Raw genomic sequence first — 27604 nt, 5'->3', positions numbered from 1 at the left:
AAAAAAACCCAGAACTCAGTAACAGACACTCTAGGAAAGGCCAGAAGACTTAGATACACTTACACACTAAATATCATTTGGATTTTGCTCTAAAAGTAACTTTGCAGACTGCTTGCACATTTCCTTGAGTCACCCGCTTGAAGCAGTGAAATGATATTTTATATTAAGAACAATCTTGGTAAGAAACAGTATAGAAAAAAGATTAAAAAAAGGTAAATGAGGATTTTGAGAAGTTTGGCAGTGGGGTAGAATAGTCATCAACATGAGGGCAGCAGCATGTTCCCCACCTTTCCACCACAACTACCTTTTAGCATGAAAAACTTTTCAATTCACGCATCAGACTGATGGCAAATGACTCGAACAATTCTGACAGCTATTTGTATTTGCACTATCTAGGGTATAAAATAATACTTTCTCAAATCTGTTCAATATGGCAGATGCTGGTGAACAGCACTATTACAAACCAGGTGCCCGTTAAGGGTATAAAAGCATGACAAGGCTTAAATTGATGCTGCCAGGGTGATACTTTGTTCTTTACATCTCAGAATCCATACTGTCTGTCTCTATTGGCCGTACTGTGATAGTCTCGCTAGGCTAAAGAAAAGATTCATTCTGCTATGGCAAAAAACCTGAAGATCCCATCTTTGACAAGCACAAATTTTAATTAATGTACTCACTGTGAAGTAGCTGCCGCCAGGAAAAAATGAACAGAATTTTGGCTTAAATACCCTAGACATCAAAGAACAGTTCCAAAGAGGTCCACATAAAAAACTGGATGGTAGCAACTCAAAGCAAAAAATAGAAAGGTCTTAGCCAAGCCATGAAACATCAAGGAAACTGAAAAAAAGAAAAAAACCCGAACCATTGCTTTTTATTTCTGCTAGTCATCTTTTGGACACATGGGCAATGATTTCAAATAATTGTACATAATACTACTAAAGCCTTGGGTTATGTGTGAACCCATACATGTCAGAACAATGGAAGATAGTTATATAAGATGATGATCACTACATGAGAAATACACATACAAATAGTTGTGGGGTCAGGGTTCAGGGCTGAGCCTGCCACATGTAAGTAAGAGACGAGTATCACCGCTAACATGAGTCCTAGTTCAAATTCAGTCCGTTATTTGCAGTGGATCTGAGCAATTTTTGCTGAAAGTTCTTGTATTTCCCCAAACAATACGCTTGAGATCAAAGCTTGTGCATACACACATGTACACAATATAAACCCAAGGTTTATTAACTTCTATTAACTTAAAATAAAAATGCCAAAACATACAGATGAAATGTATTTCCATTATAATTCTAGTCTGTCTGCAACTGATTGTCATATACATTCAGCCTCTTGGTACCTAAAGATGATTCTATCACTGATCTACCAAAGGCTAAATACAGCTACAGGAGACACAGATTAGAGGATCTGACCACTTAGCATAAGCAGAGCATCAAAGTAAACAACATGCTCATGCTAGTAAGGTTGAAGTGTTATTCAGCTGGTTAGATCACATTCCCACATGGTCTGTAACTACAAATTAACAAGTCAAGACAGACACTCCTAAAAAGAAGTTTTGCACTTTTCAGGAAAAGTTCAGAAGTAATTTTTGGAGAAGACAAGAGCAGCTGCTGCCAGGCTTCCTGCAACTGCAGGAATTTTTCAGGTGTACACAGTGCACTATTCGATGGTGATCAAGCATAATGAATTATAAACCAATTATAACATCGTACATAGGAACAAAATAACTGAATTTTTTCCTAAGAAAAGTGCAATGTTTTTCCTGAAGTACCAACAGCGTACCATTTTATTACTAATACTTAATCACATGGGTCATTTGATTGGCTTAGTTAGTGAAAGGGTGCTGTCCTCCAAGATTAATTCATAATTAAAAGTAATAAACAAGGTTTTGGTCTTATCAAGATGTACTATCAAGAACATTTACCCATCTTTAATTTTAGAGAAAGATTCAAAAATAGAGCAGAAAAATGTATTTTTACACCCTTGTGGCCACTGTTGCCACAAAATATCAAAACAATCCCCCACTACATAGCTGAAAGGGGAATAAATATTGTATTTTGAATTGTTTTAAGACAGCAGTGAAACCAATTAGGGATATCTATAAAGGAGAAGAGTGTATTACAATTTTATTGTCTGAAGTTCTGAGTAACTACTGGTTCACAGATGTACAGCCATTATTTGGAAAGCACAACTTCATACAAAAATTGATTGAAACTAAGGATAAGAATGAGCACAGCATATCGTAACTATGGACACAGTTTGACTCTCCATTGTTTCCACTCAGGGATGACCATCCTCACCATCTAGACAGAACCCAGACTACTAAACTAATCAAACTAAACACCCAAGATGCAGACAACAAATTGCAATGCAAAAAGTTAAAGTGCAAATTTATAAAAAAAAAATTTTAAAAAAAAATCAATGCTTAAATTCAACCTTCCTCAAATGGCAACAATTTACTAAAGGAACCAGTATGTCAAAAGCTGGTCTCAAGCTTTTCACTGCACAATAGGTAAAACTGGAGGAGGTCTTGAGGAGTAACAGTTTGCTTTAGTGAGTTTTTGGGGAAGGCAGGTAGAGGGCCATCTAGGAGTCGTTACTTTGTTCTGGTAGAAGACATAGAATTTACAAGTCATTGTGTTAGATGCTGTACAAACATAACAAATAGAGACGTGTTCAAAGGACCCTCATCATTTCAAGTGGGTTGCTCAAATACATTTAATAAAGTTATTATACTACAGCTCTGCCTTGCTAAGGAAAAAAGAATCCATATTGTTTTGTTTAATTGGATTAAATCATGATACTGCTGTTTACTAAAAGTAATTTACTTATGAGAACCATGTCTGTATGATGTCCAGAATGGAAAGTTTGCTGCACATATAAGCTAGATATTTATGGGGAAAAATCAGGAGAGTTTAGGCAATTGGAATTCATTTCTAACCCCCTCAGGTTCAAGTGAGACCACATTGAGACAACTACAAAGCAGCTCTAGTACATCCAGGTCCGTGAGAAGACGGTGGACATCCTGTAACCCAGAAGAAACATGCAGATGAAGCTAGAGATATTTTCAGTTATTAAACTCTTTACAGGATCTACCCATGACCAAAATGTACTGGAATAGCCTCCCCGTCTCTCGCCCTCCTTGTCCCTCAACACGATGCCACTGGCACCTCTGTGCTCCGAGCAGGCCCTCTCTGAGCACGGTGTCCCAGATGACTCTCCTGGATATAAGGGTTTCTCCTGAAGCTGTCCAGACCGAGAGAGCTGTTTTACTAAAGTAAAACCTTAAATGTGGTTATGCAACTTACCACTTCCAGAAAACCAAAGAAAAGGGACAAAGTGAATCATTTCTAAACAACCGAACAGAAACCAGTCCTGTAAGAGCTTTCCTTTGTAGATTATCCTCTTCAAGCTGAAGTACAACACTACTGCAAGCCTTTCTGATTTAGGCTTAGCACACACTGTCTGTGTTTTCTGCGCCTAAGCTGCTACTGCTCAGACAGAACGAAGCAGGTGATCTTTCTACTCCACATTCTGGAAGCTAGACTGGTAAAATAAATGAGGGGTCCACAGAGTCTTAGCAGTTCACAGACTTGACCTACTTCAAAGAAAAACCAGGAAGGGCAGTGGCAGGTTCATGCTGTGAAGAAATTGTTGCTGCTCCAACCCACCACGCCAGATTGTAGGATGCTGCTGTGAGGTCACCTGAACAGATTCACTACAGAATTCAAAGCCACAAAGTGACCTATTTTACGCCCGATAATGAAATAAGATGTTAGGAATTGTTTCCAGAGAAGTACCTGGTCACTGACTGCAGTAAAACCTCTGTGTAGTTAGTACAGCCCTCTCTAGTACTGCCTGCACAAGTTTGTGTTAGAAACTTGCTACACGCACAACCATGCTCACTTCTAACACGTTACTTATTTATGTGAGAGATACAGAAAGCACACATAATCAGAGACAAACCACACAAGGGTAAATGTTATGAGGGTCAGTTTCCTATCATTCCTAAATGCTATCAGACTCCTCTAAGTCAAAAGTAATCCTTAATGAGAACAATTTAAACCGGAAATCAAAACAGGGGTGTATTTATACAATTAAATAACTGGTGAATGGCTGTCTGAAAAATTTCTGAAATTTTCAGAGGAGGTTAAATTCTGAATTAAGAGCCAGGAATTTAAAATCTGAAACAGCAATTTTTGGACAATTCTATTATTTCTGACTAGTAGGCCCTTCACAAAGAAGAAGGTACATTTTCATGATTCACTACCAAAAAATTAAGACAAATTTTCCAGGTGAGCTCAACTCCCAGATTAGGTACCTAAATGATAGCTTAATTGCCAAAACCACATCAGACAATATCTAGTCTGAAACTGTATTCCTATTTCTTTTGGTCCATAGGAAAATGGTATTTTGGCAAAATCAAGAGGTTTCACATCAACAGAAGAGAAGAGCTCATTTGCCACAACACAGGAAATACAGTGCTTTCTGACTTTTTCTGCAACTCCGATGACTTGTTTTTCATAAGAACTTACTACTTGGAAAGCAGATAGAACTTTAAGCATTAACAGACTCTTTCAATACTAATCAGGAGTTAGCAGTGAATGTATAGTTTCACAGTCTACAAAACCAGTAACCTGTTGTGCTGTCGAAAGCTGCAGAATTGCCATCTCCTCGTCTTGGTCCCTTTCTTGAACCACACGTGCTGTAACACAGCAGTCAGCCTGATCATGGTGCAAACATGGCAAGGAGGAAAAAACCTACCGTTTTAGATTTCCGCCTCCTTATCTCAATGACCGACTGCACAGTCATGACTGCCTGCAAAAGGAAAGGGGCAAGACAATATAATGTGGAGGCAAAGCCAACCTAGACCAGTTCGACTGACAAATGAGACTGCACTCTCAAAGAAAAGAACCAGGGCCCCATGAAAGGAACAACTACTCTCTCTACTCTAGCATTCTGTAATAAACTAAACACAAACTGTCTGCTGCTCTGTTCTGACAGTGGAGAACTTAGGAACATAAAACACAGAACCCACATATCACAGCAATCCCCATCTCAGTGCTCTTTGTTTCCGCCCGAAGCCTGCATGATCTCACTGCTAAAGCATTGATCTTGGTTCTGTGCATGAAATGGGTGTATACTGGCTGACTTGTTAGCACATTTTTCTCATGCTGCTGGGCGCACTTCTCTTAGCATCCAATATTTTTGGCTTTGCCTTTAAAAACAGAATACGTAATGGAGAGGCTGGGAATATTTTTTGTGCAGAGGAGAGGAAAATGTATTTCAAACTGAGCAAGAAAGCTGCCATTTCAAACACTGAGAGAAAGGTTCACACGAGAAAACCGCGTACAGCATTTTGAACATTAAGAAAATTCTGACAAATTGAGGGAACCTGTAACTTCACAGCCTGGATGTTTACCTCTCGTATAGGGACTGAGGATACTATCCACATGCTGCAGGTGTGGATTCTGCATGTCAACAAAGACAGATTTGTTAAGCTTCAGCTGAGTACGCATCTGCCTGCTCCTTTCGCTGCAGGTTGCAGAACTGATGTTATAACAGGCAGACTTCAAAACTCCAAAAAAACATTCCTTTAAACACGAGGGTCAGATGGTTCTGATCAAAAGAAAATAAATCAGAAAAGCAAACAAATGCACACAGTAAGCCAAGTTTCACCACGAAAGGCAAGACAATCTTTTTTCCTTGCCTGCTATTGCCCTTATTATCTTTAAAATAACGGTTCTGGGAAGGAGATTTCAATATATGCCATTAAAAATGCTGTGGCCAAGCCTACAGAGCACATTAACCAGAGGGAAAGGTAAACTACTCTGGATGTTCTACCTAATGAAATGATTTAATAACATCAGCTAGTATGGCTCACTTATAAAAACTTCCATAAGCTTTAGCACTGTATTTTACTCAATTGAGAATTCTTGACAGCTGTTAAGACACCAGCTATCCAATTAGGGCAGAGGAATGGTACAATTCCAATAATTGATTTCAAAATTTGTCAGAAAATTAGAGAAAGTGATCATGACTTTTTTTTTTTTTCTTCTAAAGAAGGTATTATATGCGACACCTGAAATATTTCTTGAGTGGTACTAAGGAAATGTTTGCACATGGCAAACAGGCTGAAATCTGGGTAAGAACAAATCCACAATGGTTCACATGGCTGATAGAAGTACTTCACAAGACAGTCACAGACAACTAGGAAGGTCTGTTGCAGGTTTTATTTTTGGCTTGGTGAAACGTGATATATAAGATTATCAGATGTACTTGCAGAGAGATAAAGCGGTATAGAACAGAGACAAGATCTGGGCTATTTAATGAAACACCTTCTGTTAAAAATTCAGCTACATAAAAAGGCTGTATCCTGCAAACTTCTGCAGGCCCAAGCAGAGGGTCTGCCCAGAAAACTGTTGTTTGTATTTCTCGACAAGGTCACCTAAGTACAAACCTCTTCCTATCTTTGGATAAAACGGGTAAGCAGAGGGACATACTACACTAAGACCTGGGCAAACACAGGATCATCTCCCCTGCCTTACCACCAAGGGCAGTTTATGACTCAGTTCAAGAAAGACTGTCTGCCAGACCTACTCAGCACAACTAATTGCCTTGCACCAGGCACGTGGCCTAGACTTAAAAACTACCCAAAAATAGATAGCTTGGGAAAGATAGGACGTACAGAGCCTGGTAGTTAAATTTGGAAGTATCCATGCTCAACCCAGGACAAGACAAGATCTTATGCCACACAATCTGCAATTTTTATTATTTGTTTGGCCTCAAGATTTTTTTGTAATATATTGGAAGGTTAACATGGACAAGCAGCTTGCACAAAAGGGAAAAGGTAACTCCTGAGCTCAATTTGTGGCTATGATACCAGCTCTTCCTTGCAGTATCTCTTTGGTCACTTACCCTTATTTCTGCATATAAAGTACATTTAAGTAACAGCTTCAGATTCATTGGGAGAGCAAGATGAGCACACAGAGGTGAGCTGAGGTTTGCACACCTCTTCAAAATCCTTCAGCTACAGACACCGAGGTAAACATTCAACACGTTAGAAAAATTCTGGTGTTAAAGAGCTTTTTTCCATTATAACTGGGAAGTTCACACATCCAAAGGATACACTTTCCCTTTTCTTGAACCAAATTAATTTCTGTTACTACTGCAATGACAAAGCCTGAGGAACTTACATCCAAGTTCTTGGCCTGTGTATTGTGGTCACCAAAAAAAATGCAGTCTGTTTCTCTGCAAGGTAGGCCAGCTGCATGATGTTGTAAATGCCAAGAATGATGAAGGTACAGGGCCTAAGAAACAGAGACTATATTACTTCACTGTGCAGACAGCTAACACAGAATTGCTTGCAGCAGGGCAGGAAATCATATCAAAGATCTCTCCATGATCTTGGCGTCTCCTACACAGATCCTCATCCTCCTTACTAATGCTCATGGAGCTGGAAGATTGCAACAGCTCTGGTGCTTGTCCAGTGGGATGAGGAACAAAAGGCTTGAGCAAAATGATCATGGATGTAAGCTGCTGATACTGCCTATGTGGTAAACTCAACCATTTTTTCTAACATCTCAGCTTAAGAGCAGTCAGCTGCTCACTGTAGGGCCAAGATAATGAATCTCACTCAGAATGCATGGCAAACAGAGGCATTCTGAAGAAAGAATGAAGAGATCTGAAGTCAAGATATGTGTTTTAAAATGCTGGGCCAAGTGACATATGCCTGTCCGGTAATTCCTTCTGCCTTCGTCTTCTGAACTGTGTAATAGCGTGTGACTAATATCAGTCCTCCCACTTCTTCAGCCTAGTCATTTCAGCTGATATTTTAAAGTGTACCACACTATGTGCTGACATGCCTCCACCCTCTGCTAGCTTTCCTGTTCTAGAGAGAGACAGAGAGAGAATGACTCATGCATCTCTCCTACTATTCAAACCTTCTAAGCAAATTCAAATGAAAGTTTTAAAGGTGCTCTCTTGATTTGGGAATGCCTGGGTGGGGTTTTCTTTTTCTGTGTGCTTGTTTTGTCAAATTATATATAATTTTCCAACCTCTATGATGCTGAGACATTTTAATAATTCATGAACCTTTCTGACACTATCAAACTGCAATTTGGAAATGTCAGAGTACCCACTGGTATAGGCATTTGTGGACGCCTATAGGAAAGGAAATGGAAAGAAAGAAGGGTGGTAGAATCAGGTTGCTAAATGCCACGTCTGGCTTGTACTTTGACAGCCACAATTAAACATGGTGGTGCTGGAAAGAAGAAAGCGAAAAAAGTGAAAGTGCATTTTAGACCCGGTACCACTATTAAATGACTTCATAACACTGGAGAAAAATAAACACTGGAGATTGTTATTTAACTTTCAGCATATTTATGTCACTTTTAAATGCGAAGTATTTTATCATCAACTCTGGGCATCTTCAAGAGATTGTCATACGATGATTACTACACCAGAGGTAGAACAGCACAATCAATCCTGACTGCAAAGTGAGCAAAGAAACAATGAAACCATCAGGAAACACAGACCTGAAAGAGCATCTCTAAGTTTCACAAAACTTGAGCTATTTTGAAGGAGCAGGCTATATCTCAAGAGCAGATGAAAATCCTCATCAGAAAACTGCCTGCCTGCAGATCCTGCTTGCAGCTTCACCCAAACACAGCTGATTACAACAGTAATGGAATAATTAAAAAAAAGCTGGATTACTATAAGGCAGATAGATCCCCACCTCTGATGGCTTTACAGGTCAAACCGACCTCCATCTGGGAGCCTGTGTGCAGCCAGTGGATGTACCATGGTCATGTGGCCACAAGGAAACATGATCTGACACTTTGTTTCTTTATCACATAGAAGTGTAACACTAAGAAAACAATTCTTGTGTTTTGGTTTTTGTTTTTTTTTAAACTTTAACACATGTTAAGAATCCTTAAATGGAACAGAAAACAGCCCTTAAAATCAACTACTTCGAATCAAGAAGCTAGAGAGAAATGCTGTTCAGAAGAGCTGTGATATTTTGTTTTTAACCTAGATCTCCAGAGAACTGGGAGAGGAAAATCATTAGGGAGATCACAGCTCTGCTAAGTACTGCTTTCTCGTAGACTTTTATTCCAGGCCAAGTCTTGCCCACAGACATGATCTAGAGAAAGGCACAATCTGATAAAGGCAGCTTGCTTAGTGGCACCTAATGTTGTCCCCAGGACTGCTTGAGAAACCCAGACGTCTTCTTCCCTTCCCAAGCAGCAAGCTCCTGGGGATTCAGAGATGTTTTTCTGGAACCCAAACCTCTAGGAAAGGCCTAGGACGATGAGAGGTTAGGGGCATAGGGGACTGATGTTAGCTTGTTTAAAAGGCTGAACATCTGCATACTTAGTTAACTTTAAAAAGTTAGACTGAGAGGGTATGACATGCTTTAGGGGGTGTCTGACCTTCATGTACACGGGTAACCTCTGTTATAGAGGAAAATGCAAGCAGCTGGAGGCCTGCCGAGCTGCCCTCTGCTCTAGGCGTAAAACCCCGCTGCCAGCCTCCAAAACAACCCCGAGGCAGGTTCTAGCAGCGTACTTACAGTCAGCCCTCGCCTCGGGGATTCACTTCCTCCCGTTAAGAGGAGAAACGTCCCTCACCAGCCCCGGGGAAGAGGAGGCGGCCATGCAGCGCGCACAGCCGGGCAGGGCCCTCCGCGCCTCAGGCGGGCGGGGAGCGGCGTCCCGCCGAGAGCGCGCGCGGGGCCCCGACCCTCACCCCTCACCCGCGGCGCGCAGGGCCGGCCCCTTTAAGAGCCTCGGCGGCGCCCCCTGGCGGGCGGAACCCTGGGCCGGGCGGCAGCGGCGGCTCCCGGGGCGCGGGCGGCGGGAGGAGCGCGGCGGGGCGGAGCCGCCGGGCCCGGGCCCCTCTCCCCGCCGGCAGCGGCGAGCCCCGCGCTGTTCCAGCGGCCGTGGCCCCGGGGCTTGCATGGCGCTCGGGCCCGCCCCCGGGGCTCTGCCCCTCAGGAAAACCGCGCGGACCCCGGCGGCAGCACCCGGCCCGGGAGGGTCGGGCCCCTCGGCCGGCGCCAGGCACGGCCCGTCTGCAGGGGGACGGGGCGCTTCACCAGCGGCTTCCGAGGAACCAGAACGCGCTTCCCCAAACCCTCCTCACGCCGGGGGAGCCCCCCTAGCTGCCCGCGCCGCCCCGGGCCCGTGGGGTGCGTTTTGTCCCGGGGGCGCCCGGCCCACACGTGTCACTGACTCACCCAGGCGACTGCCAAATCACTAGACCATGAATACCTCTTAAAAAAAATAAATAGGAAAAAATAAAAATAAGCAGCCTAATCGCAGCTTGTCAAGTATAAAAGCGGGGACACCGGCAGCCCAAACCTTACGGGTAGTGCCGGCTCCCCCCCACCCCCAGCTCCGAGGCCGAAGGGTTTGCCGGAACGGGCAGGCGGCGTTTTATCACTTAGAGATTGCAAGTTGGATGGCAAAGTCTGGTCTGATGGCTAGCTGGATAATTTGTCTCTCGGCTCACAGAGAAATGATGGAAGTCAATTTGACAGCTGCAAGGCTCCCCAGGGATTCCAGACCCAAAGTGCATAGAGCAGTGACAGACACGGCAACGCTCGGAATATCAATGAAGCTCTGCCTGGGAATAATGCTGAGGCAATACAAATTGCACATGTTCAGCTGGAAGGTTATCACTATCATTATAGTCATTAATTATTGTTATTATTACTTCTATTATTAAGATATAAAAGAAGCCAAAAGCTCTGCGTGGTCTCCTAGAAAACAGATGAGTTCCTGGTTCTGACCCACACGTGCCCTCCATTTCGTGCAATCGTATCGCTGTAAGCAGAGCTACAGAGGGTTAAGAAGATTCCGCACCCTAAGAACCCACCAAGCTTTCCGCCTGTTCCAAAAGGAATAGCACTTGGTCTGAGATCAGGGAAGGAACCGACTCATTTGGACCCAGCTTTCCTGTGCCTCACGAGAGCACTGCGAGGGGAAACTCGATTGCTTTCTCTTCTGAGGGCGCTGGTGGCTGCCCTGCAGACCGGTGGGTGACCAGGCAGGACGCGAGGCAAGGAAGATCAGAACCAAAGCACAAGAACAACAGCATACACAGTCCTGGTGTGTGTTCACGCCAACAGAACTGATAACGGCAGAACTTACTGAAGGCCGAATCCTGCTGTATCTAGCAGACTGCAGTTTATCAGCTTAAAATAACAACGTGCAAGTCCCTATTATGCGGTTTCTTGGATGGGTGGCAATAAAACTGGACATCCTTTTCTGCCGCTTGCAGATACAGGTGGTCTCATGTGGAAGTGAATTTAGATTCTTTGCTTATTCTAAATTCTTAGGTTTTCTTGGGAAGTCTTGGGCAGTTGGCTCAAGTATCTTTGAAGTTGAAGCCAAATGCAGCAGTTAGGGGGCAAAGGAGAGAGGGGAAGACAATCAAACCTCTAAGCATAACTGCTTTTGTGTTCATATTCAAAACTATTATTTTTTGCCATTGGAGAGAAGAGGTTAATTAAAGCAATACACTAGAACCCGCTTACATAGCAAATTTATTCCTGAAAAATAGATTTACAAGGGACACTAAGCTCAGTGGCAACAGCATCAATTCAGTCAGAAGAAGCACAATTGTTTGGCTAAAACTATGGCAACTGTACAGATACTAACATGCAATCCTGCTTTATTAAATCAAACCTCTAGTGAATCTGTTATCACCATAGTAACACTGTAGTTATTACATGGAAACATGTTGAACTACAGTTTGATATTAGCATCTGGTTAGCATCTGCACAGTTTCGTATTCACATTACTAAAATTATAATCCAGGCAGAGAAAAGCTGAAGTAACTATAGCTTTAAGGCCAAACCCTGGTCTCAGGTGCATTATATTTAACATACAGATCCATGATATGTACCCTATATCTGGATTTATAATTAGGGTCTTGGTGTGGTATTTAGAGGTTAGTTTATGTATCTCCTAGGATGCGAATGCACACACACCACGTCGTTCTTAAAAATACCCATGCAAAAAACCTGCAGAACCATATGATGATTGCAGCTGACCTTCTCACAAGTGCTCTCCAAAGCGACCCAGGTTTGCAGAGACTGCTTCAAACATTCCAAAGCTCCAAGCAGTTTCCAACAGAGCTTGTTTTATTCTTATTTATTTTAAGCCACCTGCCACAACATTTTTCCTGTCTTCTTCCTCCCACATAAAGTGTGGCACTTTGTATTCAGGCCAGTGCCATTTTGTGAATAAAGTTAGGAATTTTGCAATCTGAGAAAAGTGATAGGTTTAAGGCCTAAAGATCTACACACAGTCAGGATGAGAAGTGGCTGAGTTATCACTAGAAAGAGATATTTCTGGGGTTTAAAAAAAAAAAAAGGAAAAACATGGTTACACAGTTTTCTTTTGAGCTAATTATAGATTGTGATATACATTTGTTCCTTTGCCACTAAAGCCCACATACTTAGACTCCCAGTAATCCAGTTTCTAGATTTATAGACAGAAGATGGAAGCTAGTAAGTATTCTTCCAGTTATTAAAACATAATTTCTTTTTTGCAGGAAGTAGCATAAAGAAAATTTCTAAGAAAATTCTAGTTTCTCTAAGGGAAAAAAAAAAAAAAAAAAGAACAGTGTTGCATGCTATTGAAAATATACCTGTCTTTGCCTGGGCTTTGCTATTCTTTGTCATGCCAAACACAGAGATGGAGGAACAATTTAAAGTAAAGTACAATTTTAAGAAAGTCGGTAAATTGAAACACTTACTTTCTCAATGTGTCTCTCACCAAGTGATTAAAGCACCAGAAGTCAGCAGAAAAAAAATCATAAAAGTCAAGTCTGTATTATCAAGTTAATTATACAAATAACAGGAAAAAGTGTTGTATAATCCTCACCCAAGAGTTAGATTGCCTATCTGCATTCTCCATATGTCTTCCTTCTCATAACTGGATATTATACAATATGAGAAGGCAGCACAACACAGGAACAAGAGTGACAGAATATAATTTCTAGTAACAATTTGCTGCCTCAAAAATAGCCATGTAAAATTAGGTCTTTTTTTTTTCCCCTACTTGCATGGTCTAACAAACTTACCCTCTACTCAGCTGATTCACGTTTAGCTTCAACCCTTCCTAACAACCTCTCTGCTGTTCCTGCTTGATCTCAGCCATGTCATGTAGACTGTCTTAAGGAATGTAGCCTATTTGAGGCAGAATAAAAGAACAAACTAGCAGTTGAGAAGAAAGTTGTGTTATTTTTTCTTTTCAATAAACTAAAGATCTCATAAGCAAGAAAACATAATTGCATACCAGCTGGGTATCTAGATAAAAGAGACGTCCAATGCTCCCTCAGAAAAATAAACACTTTCCAGAGACCATATATTGCAAACAACTGGAATATGTGGCATTTCAGTCCTCTCCCACCAGAGAAATCTGTTACGTTACAGATGTCACTGCATGTTATTTTGCAAAGACAACATACGTGATCCCTGTACCATGAAGTTATTTCCATATGGATCACAAAGCCATTTCTTTGAAAGTATATAGGAAAGATGAATAAATGGAGTTAAACTGACTGCATGGGCTAACTTGCCACTACCCTTGAAGGCATGTAATATAAATGCAGAATAAGTTACGGATAAATAACTGGAGCAAAATAAACACTATCTTAATATTCCAATTTTCAAGCAAATCAGAATATTCTGATTGAATTGCACCTATCCTCCACTCTTCTAATGAGGCAGAGTATGCTGCGAGTGGGACAGGATTAAATGCACAGCTTTTAGAAGTGCTTAAGTACCTACACCTGTAGATAATGCTTAGATTTTCAAAAGCACATAGTACCCACCTGCCACCAAAATCAGTGGAGAGTAAAATATCCTGGGTGATCTCAAAACTCCCGCCACATATAGCAGCTTTTCTAAAAGAATCTAATACCTTTTACTTAATCCATTCCCATGCAATTGCCAAGTAGAAATATATTTAAACAAGTTGTTTAATGCTTTGAAGATTATAGCTGTCTGAGGTTTCATGAGTTACTTGTTGAATATTGGTAGGGTTCATGGTTTCAATTGCAACAGGAGACAAACCACTGTTAGAACTTGCCCTGGCTTCAAAATTCAAAAAATGTATTTAATTTTGCTTTTTGTGTCTGCTACCATGGAAGGCGTGATGAAGCATACAAGAGACAAGAAGGCAGAAGAATACTTGAATCCATGCAATACACAGCCATGATGCTTTCTGATATTTCCAGAGGATATCCACTGACATAACGCAGCATACATAGACTTGCACAGCCCAACCTGAGTGCTGTGGCTACAGCAGCCACGAGAGCTTGAAGAGGCCTTCCAGGTTCATAGACAAGTCTAGAGAACATCCCCTTCAAGGGCATTTGGTCCTATTTCCTATATAACCCAGATTAAGCAGTTCCACACAGTAATTACTGCCACTGAAGTAGCTACTCCTCCCAGCTGCGTAAGTGAAAATGAGCCAGCCTTCATGTAAACCATATGGAGGGAGGAGTTCATATTGCTTAACTATGATGGCAGGTGAAGATTAAGATTACTGGTGTTTTACATACACTTCCTTTCTGCAGTCTGCAATAAAAAGCACCATTTTGGCTTAAACTACTGCCACAAACTGGAATTCAGTGCAATAGGCTCTACAGTAACTAGATGCAAGCATGGAGCAGCATCCACTGCAACCTGCAAATCTGAAACAGTGCGTTTTTGTGTAAAAAAAACCCCGCAACCAAACCCAAACACCAACCAACCAAACCCCCTGCCCATAAATAATTAGAAAGACAACATAACAAATACCACCACTAAGGGCAGACAAACAGAAATAACAATTGGGAAAAGGATTAAAACCTGCAGCTTTTTTTTTTTTGTGTGTGTGTTTTTTAGTCGCATGTCAAGTTTATAGATATACTTTTCCTCCTTAAATACAGGTTCTACTAACTCCCTCCTGCCTCCCTCATAAAGCAAAGGCTAAAGCTAGTTAAAGACATGATCCTTCTCCTCGTCAGGTAAGGATGAGACGCAGCTTTGACAAAGACAACAGTTACACCAGTAAGAAGCCAACACCAGGGAAGGTCAGACCTTATGCTTTACATAGAAGTTCTTAGGCAACTCAAGTTCAACTTACCTAATGCACACAAGCTCTCTGCAAAGAAAACACATCACTTCAGACTCACCATGAGGTGAACCAGGTGGGGTCAGTAACCTACTAGGACTGATCCCGCCTGGCTTACTTCATGGAAAAACTGAAGTGCTGTATATTTGCTGGGCTTTTCTTCAGCATAACTTACACACATTGGTTCCTCTAAAGTTACTTCTTGCTTCCCCACTCCCCCAAACCCACTTTTTTTTTTCTTTTTAACAGGAAGAAAAGCCCCACAAGGACCCACACTGAGCAGTCACATCTCTTAAAGTAAAAAAAGATACCTCATACACATTCCTGCTTCAACAAAAAACCAAAACCATAACAGGACTGATCTGCTGCTGTTTTTCCTCTCGCTCTGATCTTTGGCATTCCCTTCCCCACTATTCAGCTCACCTTTCAGGAGAAACTGCTGCTTCCAAATGGCAATTTCATAAGCACCTGTGAGAGAACTTAATTGGAACTAATTATCTGTTGGTTGTCTGGGACCTGAGGAGTCACAGCAATTACTTCAGTCAAGAAACAACCTGGGGGAGGGCGTTGCTTCTTTTCAGAAAAATGAACTAAGCTACTCCCTAAAGGAAAGTTCTTAAAGAGATGGAACCTGTCAAATACAAGTTAAATACAAGTCAGTGAAACACTGCAACCAATGATTTATTATTACGAGTAACAATCAGATCTCCACCAGTAATATGTATATGTTCACCGAAAATAGGTCTTCTTGTGCTAGTTTTGGTATGATTATAGATTTGTTACTAATGTAGACAAGGCAGACACTGCCATTCAGGTAGGTAAGCAAAGGGAATAAGAAGATAGCAAGCAACCTTGGATAATTTTGGACCTGGGTCTAACTGGGAGTTAATCATCTACATGGAGAAGAAAGGAATGGCAGAGGTGAGAGGTTAAAGAAAGAAGGAAGCTTAGTGGAAAAGGCTGCGAGTTGGAAGAAATAGTTGTGAGCCCAAAGCAGAAAGAATTCAATGGAAGTGCAGAAAATTCTCTGGTGATTTATAACTGTACAGTTCTCATTCTATGAAATAATGATAACTGAAATTAAGTCCTCTTTCAACACTACAGGACATTTCCTTTGTGATGGAGATGAATCCCTTAAGAACTGTGAGGAGGAACGTGAGCCATAGTGAAATATTACTGTTTTAGCCAAGAGAGAGCAACATCAACTTTGTAATATATGTTTGCCTGTGTAGCACAGGTGCATTTTAACCAAGTCTCCCAGGAGATTCGCCTAAGGCCAGGCTGTTGCTGTATAAAAAGAACAGAAAAGAAATATGTTTAAGTAAAAGCAAAGGTAAATTTGGCCGGACTGCTGCCTAATGGGAGAAAGAAGGAATAATACAATTTTTTAAAAGCAACTCTCCAGAGGCTGGCTCCCCTTACTTAAGACTTCCCTGCAGCACATGTGCTTGGGAAGACACAAGCCAGGTATTTATTTTCAGTTCTGTTAAAACGCAAAAAAGAAGACAGCCCTTCTGGAAGCATAAGTAACTACTTTGGGACAAAGCAACAGAATTTACAGAGTACACGGTTTTAGTAGCAGCCAAGGTAGAGGCTGTAAGTGGATGATACCATGAAGCATTGATGCAATCTTTACACTTCGCAACTACATTCTTAAACCAATTAGCTCTGACTTCAGTGTCTGCAGAATCAAGCAGAAGATGACCAGGGGAGGAGACAATGATGGTATTCAGTGATGGAAAAAAAAAATGAATAAAACTGTAAATACTTTTTTAGGGCAGGAGTTGCTTTGCTGGAGGGTGCCTGCATAAGTGTTATTATGGCTGGATGACAATAGGCAAGATTCTCTTCGGATCCAAAACATTAGCCAGATTAAATTTTCTCAGAAATCACCAGTATCCCCTTGACAGCAAACCAGATAGCAACTGTGGGCAAGTTCATGAGGTCTTACTCCCAGCACGCCACCTAAAGAAATCAGAGGGTCAAGCCTTTCCTTTTTCCTTCAAGACTGGTCAAAGTCCTTCTCCACCAGCTGACAGTTAATGAGGTCCAAGACCCCATGGGGATTCACTTAGCTAATGAGAGCTGAAGACTTGGACTCTGCAGGTAGCTCTAAGAATCTTGCTGGATAAGACCCTATATGTTTGAAATCAAAAAGCATGGCCATGCTTCATGGTAGACTGCATTGGTAAAAATTTTTATCATGCCTTCTGTCTGTTGGGTAATCTCCATTAAACTTGACAAAAACTTCTGATAAAATCTACACTGAGAACAAAGAACAACGAGGAGGAGGAGAAAGGGCGAATTTTAACAGCTTATATATGACTTTCCATAAAATCCATGGTCTTCCTTTCTGTATCATCTACACAAAGACCCTGAAGTTGGCAAATTAGGAGAAAGGAAATCAAAGATTATTTGCATAAAATGGAAACGGAAAAAAACCCAGAGCTATACAGAATATATTATATTCTACTCCAAGGAAATTCACAGCCCTGTTTCTATAATCTTGGGAAGGAAGCCAAAGATGACTGGAAATACACAGAAAGCTTTAAACAATTGATCTTACTGGGAGGTTACACTGATACCTTTTATCCTCCTGGTATCCAGATGTTTCAAGAAACTACCCAGAAGTGAAACACTTGTAGGTTTCTAGGAAATAAAGTGGAGAATCATTTTCCTCTTTCCCTTCCAGCCTCCTGTCAAGCCGTCTATCTAGCCTGCAGTACCTGCGTGTAAGTTCTCCGTAATACCGCAGACAGCCTGCCTCAGGCTTTTGATCTTAGATCTCACAAAAGCCATGAAAAGGTGAAGGGAGGTAGCAGTTGAAAAGGAACATCCTGAGGGAGACACTGTGTGTTGCAGCAGCTGCTGCAATGATGGCTGGGCTGGTGCTCCTGAAAGAGAACGGTTTGTGTCAAGGAATGCTGTGCTGCTGGACAATACTGTGGTTTTCAGAGAAGAGGTAGGGACAGTGTTTTGACAATCTGCACTTTTAATACCTTCAGTACAGAGATGCTGGAAATGGCTGTACTTTAGTGATGGCTCATGTCGTGCCTTTACAGATTTAGACCTAGTGCTTCAATTACATGCACAACATTATTGCTCCAGCTTTGCCCTCAGAAATCAAACGGCAATGGCCCAAATGCTAGATGCAGACCCCAATCTGTAAGGCAAAACACTACAAGATATTATTTTATCTACAAGTGCTAAGAGGTTAGCATTTCTCTACCCTACTAACTACAATCTGATGTGCCTTCTTGAGGCAGATTTCAATGAAGAAAAATCTTCTGACAACCCCCGCCCTCTTCCAACATAAAAACTGGAGCATGCCTCTTTAAAACTAGCCTATTTAGGCCACAGATGCTAAATGAATTCAGCAGACAGACGGAGTAATGGAATGTCAGTGTTCCAGTCTGCTGCCTTGAAGCAATAGGGGTTTTTTTATTATTAATTTCTCCTCTCATTTTCCAATGCTGCCTCTGGGCTCCATGCTTTAGATGCAGTATTCTTGTCAGTCTCGCTAACCCAATTTGGATATAATTAAATTTTAAAATATTAAAGGGATTATAAATACTTCCCACCCCACTTCTCCCGCCCCATTCCCTTTCATGCTGTCCCTCTAAAACTGCTGAATTTTGCTTCAGGACTTAAAATGTGTTACTGCAGAATCTGATTTGTTACTGCAGTTTCCTTTGCAAAGGCTGGAGAATATCTGAAAGGAAAAAAGCCCAGAGTTAATTCCAGTAAAAGGTGCCCAGGAGCTTTATGAGATAAAGAGCTTTCTGCCATTCTGACATCTTGGAACCTGATCTCACTCCCATTTAAATTAATGTTAAGACTCTCAAATTCTTAAAACAGAAAGATTTTTGAGTCATATATGAGTCCTCATAATGCTACAACAAGGATGCAGTTTATCACAGAATGATTGAGGTTGAGATCATCTAGTCCAACCACGCTGCTCAAGCAGGGTCAGCTAGAGTAGTTTGCTCAGCACCATGCCCAGTCGGATTTTGAATATATCCAAGGATGGAGACTCCACAACCTGCCTGAACAACCTGTTCCAGCGTTTGACCACCCTCACAGTCAAAAGCTTTTTCTTGTGTTGAGACTGAACACAAGAAGTCTGTTTCTTTCTTGTACTGGAGAGCCCAGACCTGGCCACAGTACTCCAGATGTGGCCTCGCCAGTGCTGAGGAGAGGGAAAGGATCACCTTCCTTGACCTGCCAGCAGTGCTTCTCCTAATGTACCCCAGGGTGACGTATGTTGCCCACCCTTCCTGTGAGGATGTCTTGCTGGCTCATGGTCAGCTTGCTGTCCACTGGCACCCCAAGATTCTTCTCTGCAAAGCTGCTTCCCAGCCAGCTGGCCCACAGCACGTACTGGTGCCTGAGGTTACTCCTCCCTGGGTGCAAGACTTTGCATTTACTTTTGCTGAGCTTCGTGAGGTTCTTCTTTGCCCAGTTCTCCAGCCTGTCCAGGTCCCTTTGAATGGCAGCACAAGCATCTGGTGTGCCGTCACTCCTTGTCATCACCCGCAGTTACTGAGCATGCCGTGTGCCCTATCATCCAGGTTATTAATGAAGATGCTAAATGCTGTTGGCCCCAGTATCAACCCCTGGGGTACACGGCTACTGATTTGGCTGCAGCTGAACTTTGTGCCGCTGACCAGAATCCTCCAGGCTCTGCCATTCAGCCAGTTTTCAACCCATCCTGATTTATCTTAACAGGATTATTTTTACCATTATGCTTTCTATTACTTAAAGAAAACAACTGAAACTTGGCACTGTCCCTATATATAGCATCCTACTCTATAGCAATACTATCATAATCATCAGAGCCCTTTGCTGATTTAATTTTAGGCCTCAAAGATCCTAGATATCCTGACAGATACAAACGTACACTCTGCATTTCACTGCTGTGAAGATGGAGGCAGAAAAGCGACATAACTTGCCAAAGATAAAACAGCAAAATGAAAGGCAGAACTGTGAACAGATTCGAGGAGCCCTGTCACAGACACCCTAGAAAATACACCTTCGCTGTGATGTATGGCTGCTTCAAACTACCCGCAAGCTACAAACACCTGCCCGATAACTTTTCCTGTGTGGTTAGGCCAGCATGAGACAAGGAAGGGTCTTCTACTTGTTGCCTTTATTGTTTAAATAACAAACTTTTAATTTAACTAATTGTAGTGAACTTTGGCATCTAGCGGTATTCAGCCTCAAAAAAGAGGGAAAATGTCATTAGCCCTTATTTAAAAAAGGAGATAATCGATGCCACAATTTTCAAGCTGGCTTAGCATCTACACCATAAATCAGAATCCAAACGCCTGTGTTTTCTTTTTAACATGTGAGAAGCATCCAGATTTTCCAGAGTTCAAAACCAAGTATCTCCCATTGAGAACACCAGATAATATCCCCTCATTATACCCCATTTCTTGAGCGAATAATACAATTTCCCTGTTCACCTTGTGCTTATGGATAAGGCCTGAAGCTTCTGGTTGCTGAATATCTAGACACTTACACAGGCTTATAGATCCGTAAGGCTAGAAAGAACAGTCTCTCCTGTGTAGCACATCTCATACATTAGCAGGGGGCATTTTCTTCTCTTTATATGTCCAACAAATAGACTGAAATGGTATGTATTTACAGTCCTGACATGGAAGCCGAATTATTCTGGTCATGTGTCTCCAGCTCTGACTATTGGGATCTTTTATAAGAGAGTTCTCCAGGTTTAGAAAGACGGTCACAATGTCAGTCTCACAACAGACGAAGGTTTCCTCGCTCTCAGGCTTGCCCTTTTGTGGGTCCACCATGCTGCTATTATTTTAAAGCTACATCTGGAATAGAGCCTACAAAAGAAAAGATGAGACCTTTACCAACTCATCTATGCCATCTTTGTCCCACATGTCCATCTTGAAAGCATTCTGCTCAGCTTCAGATCTTTCTGGGTCACCAGTGGTTTGTTTCAACAACTGTACTCCAGACCTCACTGAGACTCAACCAGTCAGCTTTGTTTATGGCTTCTATTTCCTGTATATCCTCATTGATTGCATTTCCCAGTTCACGCCACATCTCGGATGGAAAATAAAAAGTGGGGGAAACAAAGGGAATCCAGCGCGTCACCCACATCATGTGTAATGCATAAGCTGAGGTTAAGTGGAGCGTGAGAATGGCTGTTGAGGAACTTAGGCTTACTTTTGCCTGGAAAGGAGTCAGAAGAATCCAAACTAACCCAGGTTTGGCTAATGATTTTGATGCAAAATTCTGACACCATTGGAAACGAAAACCCCAAACAAACAAGGTCACTGGACTGCTCCAAAGACTCTGGGGCATATTAGAGAAGGCAGATTTGTGGGTTTTCACATAGAGAAAATGAAGCTCTAGAATGTGGAAACAGTTTTACATCAAACATGGGCAGGGCTCAGTGACCAGTAACCTGGGTGCTTCGAAAAAGATAGCAGCCAAGATATCACTGAGAATTGATACATATAAAGATGTGTACATGGTAATTTTATCTGAACCCGAGTTACAATGATTTACAGCTTGTAGTTTATACTGGAGAAAAACCTGTTTGACTTTTTTTCTCTGTCTTACAATATTGAGGGAGGTAGCTTGGTTTGGGCATCAGAACTCAGAAGAATATAGGTCTGTTCCTCATTCAAGCAAAATCACTGGGTACTATTGGGCACGCAACACTGTACTGCACTTGAGAAAAGCCAGACACTGGTATGCACCCTGTAATAACTGGGAATGTCGTCTATTCAGCATGGCTGAAGATGACGCCTCTCTAAGTCTGCTTACCTTCCATAAAATAACTGTTGCTTTGTGAGAGGATACGAAGATACATTCTTTAGATTACTTGAATTTCTCAGTTCTCATAGAATCAGTGACTGTATATGAATCACCCATTATACTGAATATTTAGGTCAGAGAAAAGCATGCAAACTGACAGCATAGTATGTAAAATTAAGGGCATTCTATTGATTTGTCTGTGATATGGTTTTCTTGGGGGTACTTCTAATTAGTAAATCTTCCTACCTTGTTTATTGTTTCCTGAGAAGCAGTACAGCTGGATGTTAAGAAAACGGATCTTTTAATCAGTGTAAATCCTCTGCATTTTTCAGAATAATTTTATGACATGACTTAGGAGAGAAACAAGCCTCAGTTAAAGTGGAAGTGAAGAGAGCAGCAGTGGCAGCATCAAAAGGACAGGAAGACTACGTTTACATTATTGTAGGAATATGCAGTTGTAAAAGCATGAGCTAGTCTGTCCTGAAATAAAGGAACTCCTAGCTCAGAGTCCCTGGTTAGGCATATGACAGATACCCATTTTTTCTGCATCAGGCAAAGAAGACATCCATAATACAGTGAGCTATACTTGGGCTGAAGAAAAAAGCTTTTAAAAGATAGCAAGTGATGCCATACTTTTTCATTATGGAGCATGCTATGCAAAGATCTGGGTAGTCAGCTCCCACCAACCATCTGGAGAGAGAAGTCACTCAAATTTAAGTGCTGAACCTGCTGTGGTAGACAATCAGTGCCAGTGAACCACTCACTACTCTCCCCCTGTCTGTTTTCCTGCCTTTTGCTGCAATAGAGCCTTAAAATAAAATAATCTGGCTACCACTTTCCAAACACCCGCTTCCAAACACCCCAGCTTCCATCTGCAGAGTGCACTTCATTCATTGGACAAAGCGGGCCACTTCCACAGAAAAAGCTATACTGAAGGTCTGACCGACAGGGAAATGCCATGGAAAGGAAATAACACATGAAAAAATTGCCTCTTCTTTACCGAGCTCCTCACGGCCCTGTGTTAAACCCTAATTTCTGTTTTATGTCTCCCTGATTCCTCCCCAGTGCTTAATGTCTCTTTTCACTCCTCTTAAAAGTTTCCAGGGGCTGAGATCTTGGGAACCCAGCAAGCTCACTGAGTTTGCCTTATGAAAAATGACTTTAAGTGCCAGGGAGGGTTTAGCAGCTTTGAAATAAAAGGAACTTTCGACCATGTTGCCATAAATTGCTTTGTTGCCTGTAGTCAGCAAGAATCAACTGGAAGACTTCTGGAGCCTGAGGGTATCAATTGCTTTGTTTTTTCCTCTCTATCAAATCTATCCTCCAGTGACTTGTGTTACACTCCAGGCTGCTCTGGGATGCTCAGCAGATGCTAAATGGGGCACAAGAGACATATCAAGCCCCTTGGCATGTATATATTTTTAAATCAAATAGGCAGACATGGGCAAAAGAATCTGCGATGGTGAATCAAATGTTCCTAGCTTGTTCTATTGTACACAGTCATCCTGCCTTCCTGTAGGACGAGACAGTAACTGAGTGACTCAAGTCTAAATAGCTTGGGATCAAGTGCTATAAGCCTTACTCATGTGCACACCAGTTCCAGTGGGCTCACTGGGACAGCTTGTGTTATAGCAGGTCATTTCATGGATGAAGGCCTATGAAGAATATTTGTAGGTGGGAACAATCTGATGAGAATAGAATACAGATTATGTCAGTTAAAGAAACAATTTGGTGCACAGCAGCTATAAAAAAACCCCACAAGAGTATATGGAGTGCTGTTTCCACAATAGCAGCTCCCAAAGAGAAGGAATACTGAGCAATTTAATAACATTGGGATGCCCCTGCCCCTGCTTTTTCTACTAACCAATAACATAAAAAGCTTACCAGATAAAGGGGACTACTGATGGCTTTTTCTCCTTTGAACTTGTCTGCATGCATAAATTGCACAGAATTAACCTAAATTAGACAGGGACACTGGTAGCAGTCCTACCTGTCATAACTTTTTCTTAAAAGGAAATAGGGAGAAAGACAAATGAAGGATGATGAGCTCGCTTCATTTTAACAATTGATCAGCTACGTGCATACCTACCTAAAGGCAGAAGAATAAAGCCTACTGGGAAAAAAACTCTGGTATAAATGAAACCTGTTTGTGAAAAAGAAGCTGACGTAACTGAAACATAAATAATGAACAGTATGTATAGATGCTGTATTTGCTGTAAATTATCACCTATGGAGAATGATGTACAGACAAACTGAAGCATTCAAAGAGCATAATATATTTTTAAAATTTGGATCTCTGCTGCTGAAGTGTGAGAGCTGCTTAGCAAAGCAGAGTGAAGGCTGGTGCAATGATTACAACACTAATGCAGCAGCTGGGAGAGCTGTATTCACTCCCCTTTGTCAACACAGATCTTCCGTATGAGCTTTGCCAACTGATTTAGCTTTGCAGGGTGTCAGATTCCTATCTAAAATGCTGAAAGAACAATTCTCTCCTATTTAACAAGGATAAGGAACAGGCAAATACATGATAGATTGTGAGACAGTCAGGCACTGTAGTGGTGAGGATCAGGAAAGCCCTGACACCGGCTGGGAGTGTTACTTGCTTGTGAGCATGTACTGAAGAAATGGTAGTTTATCAGAGTCCAGCACTCTGCGTACCAATGCCACTAGAGAGAATGTGCTTGCCGTAAAAAGTCTGAGAAGTCCAATTTCACGTATCAGAACTTTTTCACAATTAGTTAATACTTTTGGTTCTGGAGCTTCAAAGTCAATAGAGACCATGTATTTCACTGGTAGAAATAATAGCTGATTGAACTACAACTATGCAAACTCAGGGAGAAATCACCTGCCTAGAACTCCACTGAAGTCAGTATAGCCTTAGCTACCTGAAAAGACCAGTTCTTTGTAAATCCATTCCAGCTTGGAACAACTTCATGACTGTTGTTCCTTTTCCACTTCCATTACATCCTCACAGCAGGGCATCGGCTTGCCTTGTGCACTGGTGCTAAGTGCACGGCTGCAGTAAGCAGACAGTCCCGGCTTGCTGCTGCTGCTGCTGCAGTGCCTGGCTGGCCCCACAGCTCAGAAACATGTGCCACTCCGATTAATAAAACAGTGTGTACTGCTGGAACGATACCAAATTGCTCTCATCTCTGTGTTTCCTAATTTCTCTTGTAGCCCTCACCCTTCAAACAGGAACAAAGATCTCCCCTGTCTGGTATTGCTAGCTGTGGAAAGGGACTGTTAATTACTCAGCATGTCACTTTGATGAAGGCAGCATGTTGGGAAGCAAACCAGCCTCTTGCATGACCACTAACCCAGCCCTTCCTCTTCCTCTTCCCCCACAGCAGACAGATGCCGAGTGCATGGGCCCAGGTGCACACAGGCAGGAAATAAGTGCAGTCAGTGTCTCAGACAGCAGCCGTCGGGAGGTCTCGGCAGGATTTGGCTTGGTTTCTGTGTGAAACAGGAATGAGGCAAGATGACAGACATAGGTGCTCATTTCCTGTAGAAATGTTGTACGGTAGCAGTTGTCCTTAGTTCCATGAGTGCAGGGCTGGGTGTCCGTCCAGGAAAAGGAGCTGCCATGAAATAGTGGGATCCATGCTGCTGTCATGCACCAGTTCTGAACACTGGACCTTTAATTCTTTAGCTCATGGGAAGTTTGAGTGGAAAGAGAAACTCTGAAAAATTTACAGGAAATGGGAGCATGGGCATGTTTAGTGTTTAGGGAGGAATGAGCTCAGAAATCCCAGAAACTGCAATTAATCAACGGACAATTAAAACCTGATTTAGGCTTTGCTCACTGTTCGCTCAGGCAAACTTCTCAGAGAAGTCAAGGCAAATCTGCTTTAGTAAAGAAGAAAAAACTGTACCTCTGACAAACGGCTACACTACCTTTTTGCAGGGAATTTTCTTAGAGGAGAAAGGCACACTGTAAATAACAATGTCTCCCGAGAGATTACTGTGCATTTTGCAGAGAGAAACTGAGGCACCAAGGTGCTATGACTTCCCCAAGGCCCCATGAAAAGTCAGGTGTCTTAACATGCACCTCTGCATATTAGCTAGCAGTGAAACTTTTTTTTTTTTTTCATCACTGTAAACAAAAGAAGCTTCATTGTTTTGGTGTTTGCATCTGATGGTGGAAACACAAATCTCTTCTTCCAGGAGTTGTGCGTTAACTCCTTAAGGATGAAACATCATAGAAACCCAGCAGTTAGAACGACCAGGCAGGGTCCCTGCCATTTGTATATAATGAGCTAAACAACATTCAGATTTTAATATGTATTCCTGGACTAGCACTGGCAACTTTTGATAATCCTAACAGGGGAGCAGGAGGATGGTGCAGATATCTGAGTGATCCCAGCATGCTAAACCTTCATCAGACAAGCCAGCTATCCATAGCAGACTGAGTAACACTGCACTGCTGACTTCATGCAAAACTCCAGCGGCTGTAAACTTTGCAGAATAAAAGAAAAGCCTGTTCAGATGAAGATCTTATTCACTAGATCAAAGGAATATGAAGTGACATCAACTGCGTGGTTCTGGTTTAGATCCAATATATGAAACACCGTACAAGCATAAGAAAATTAAGTCCAGATATACAAGCGGGCCAAAAAATGCAGGGCCCTAACCAATTACAGAGAGGCATTCAGAGGGTGATTATGAGATCCTCAGCCTCTATCAGAATTGGATTTTGTGTCAATAACACACAGTCTGTTAAAGGCACAAGGAAACAAGGGCTTCTTGGTAGACTTCTTCCTTGGTAGAGGTCTTTCAGTGCTGATTACTTCACCTAAAGCAGGCCTGGTGCAGGCTGAAGCCCCTAAGTGACTTACTAAAGGCTATGAAAAGACCCAGTGGCAGTTTTGAACAGAGCCAAGACAGCAAGTGTCCTTGTCTTAGAACATCACACTGTTTCCCCCATGCTTGTCAACTTCAAAGGGTAGGGAGAGAGGAGGAAGGGTAGTAATTTGTGGTAAGCTGCTTATTAATCTTTTCTCAGTTATAGAATTAGGGCTCAATGAGCTAAGTAGGCCTCAGGAGTTATGGACCTGAGAACTAGCACAATAATCAGATCAGTGATCGCAGTTAATCTCATTCTACAGTGTCAGCCTTGCATGGTTGTTTGCCTCCCACAAGCAGCAGTCAGACATGATGATTCATAGTAGCCTTCAGAGCCTTGGGGGTCCATCCATGGCAGTTAATGGGGGCCCTGTGAGCAAAAAATGCACAGTACAGCCTGTGTTACAGTCTCATTTCCCCTCCTTAGTTGACAGAAGCATCAAGTGCACTTGTGCTCTGAGGTCTGCGCTATATAAATATCCCCAGGAAATAAATAAATGCCAGTGCACTTGTGCATTTCCCTCAGATATTCTTCTCCCCAGCTGCTGTGATGACAGTACTTACTAGGAATCAGGCATTTCATTCTGGCTCACTGTTCTGCTGGAGGGAGATGGGAACAAGATGCTCCTGAGGCAAGGGAAGGGGAGGGTAGCAATTCCGTTACCAGAATATTGGTCTGTTTATTTACAGATGCACACACACACACACAAACCTATGGAGAACATTGGAAATTAATTTGTTCTCACCCTGCAACTGAAGGGGACAGCTGAAGACTGAAACCTTACTCAATTCGAGGGCAAAGCTGTGAGAGAGTAGAG

At 42.0% G+C, this 27604-nt stretch overlaps 1 long non-coding RNA gene across 7 annotated transcripts in view; it reads right to left on the bottom strand.

Annotated features, from left to right (window-relative positions):
* The window catches only part of LOC106631071 (uncharacterized), a 189547-nt gene that overhangs the window by 37925 nt on the left and 124018 nt on the right, over positions 1-27604 (bottom strand). The gene's annotated exons all lie outside the window — the stretch shown is intronic.

This window comes from Falco cherrug, chromosome 3, assembly GCF_023634085.1.
Source record: "Falco cherrug isolate bFalChe1 chromosome 3, bFalChe1.pri, whole genome shotgun sequence".
Taxonomy (NCBI): domain Eukaryota; kingdom Metazoa; phylum Chordata; class Aves; order Falconiformes; family Falconidae; genus Falco; species Falco cherrug.
Note: the sequence above shows the minus strand (reverse complement) of the source record. Positions and strands in the feature narration are given on the sequence as shown.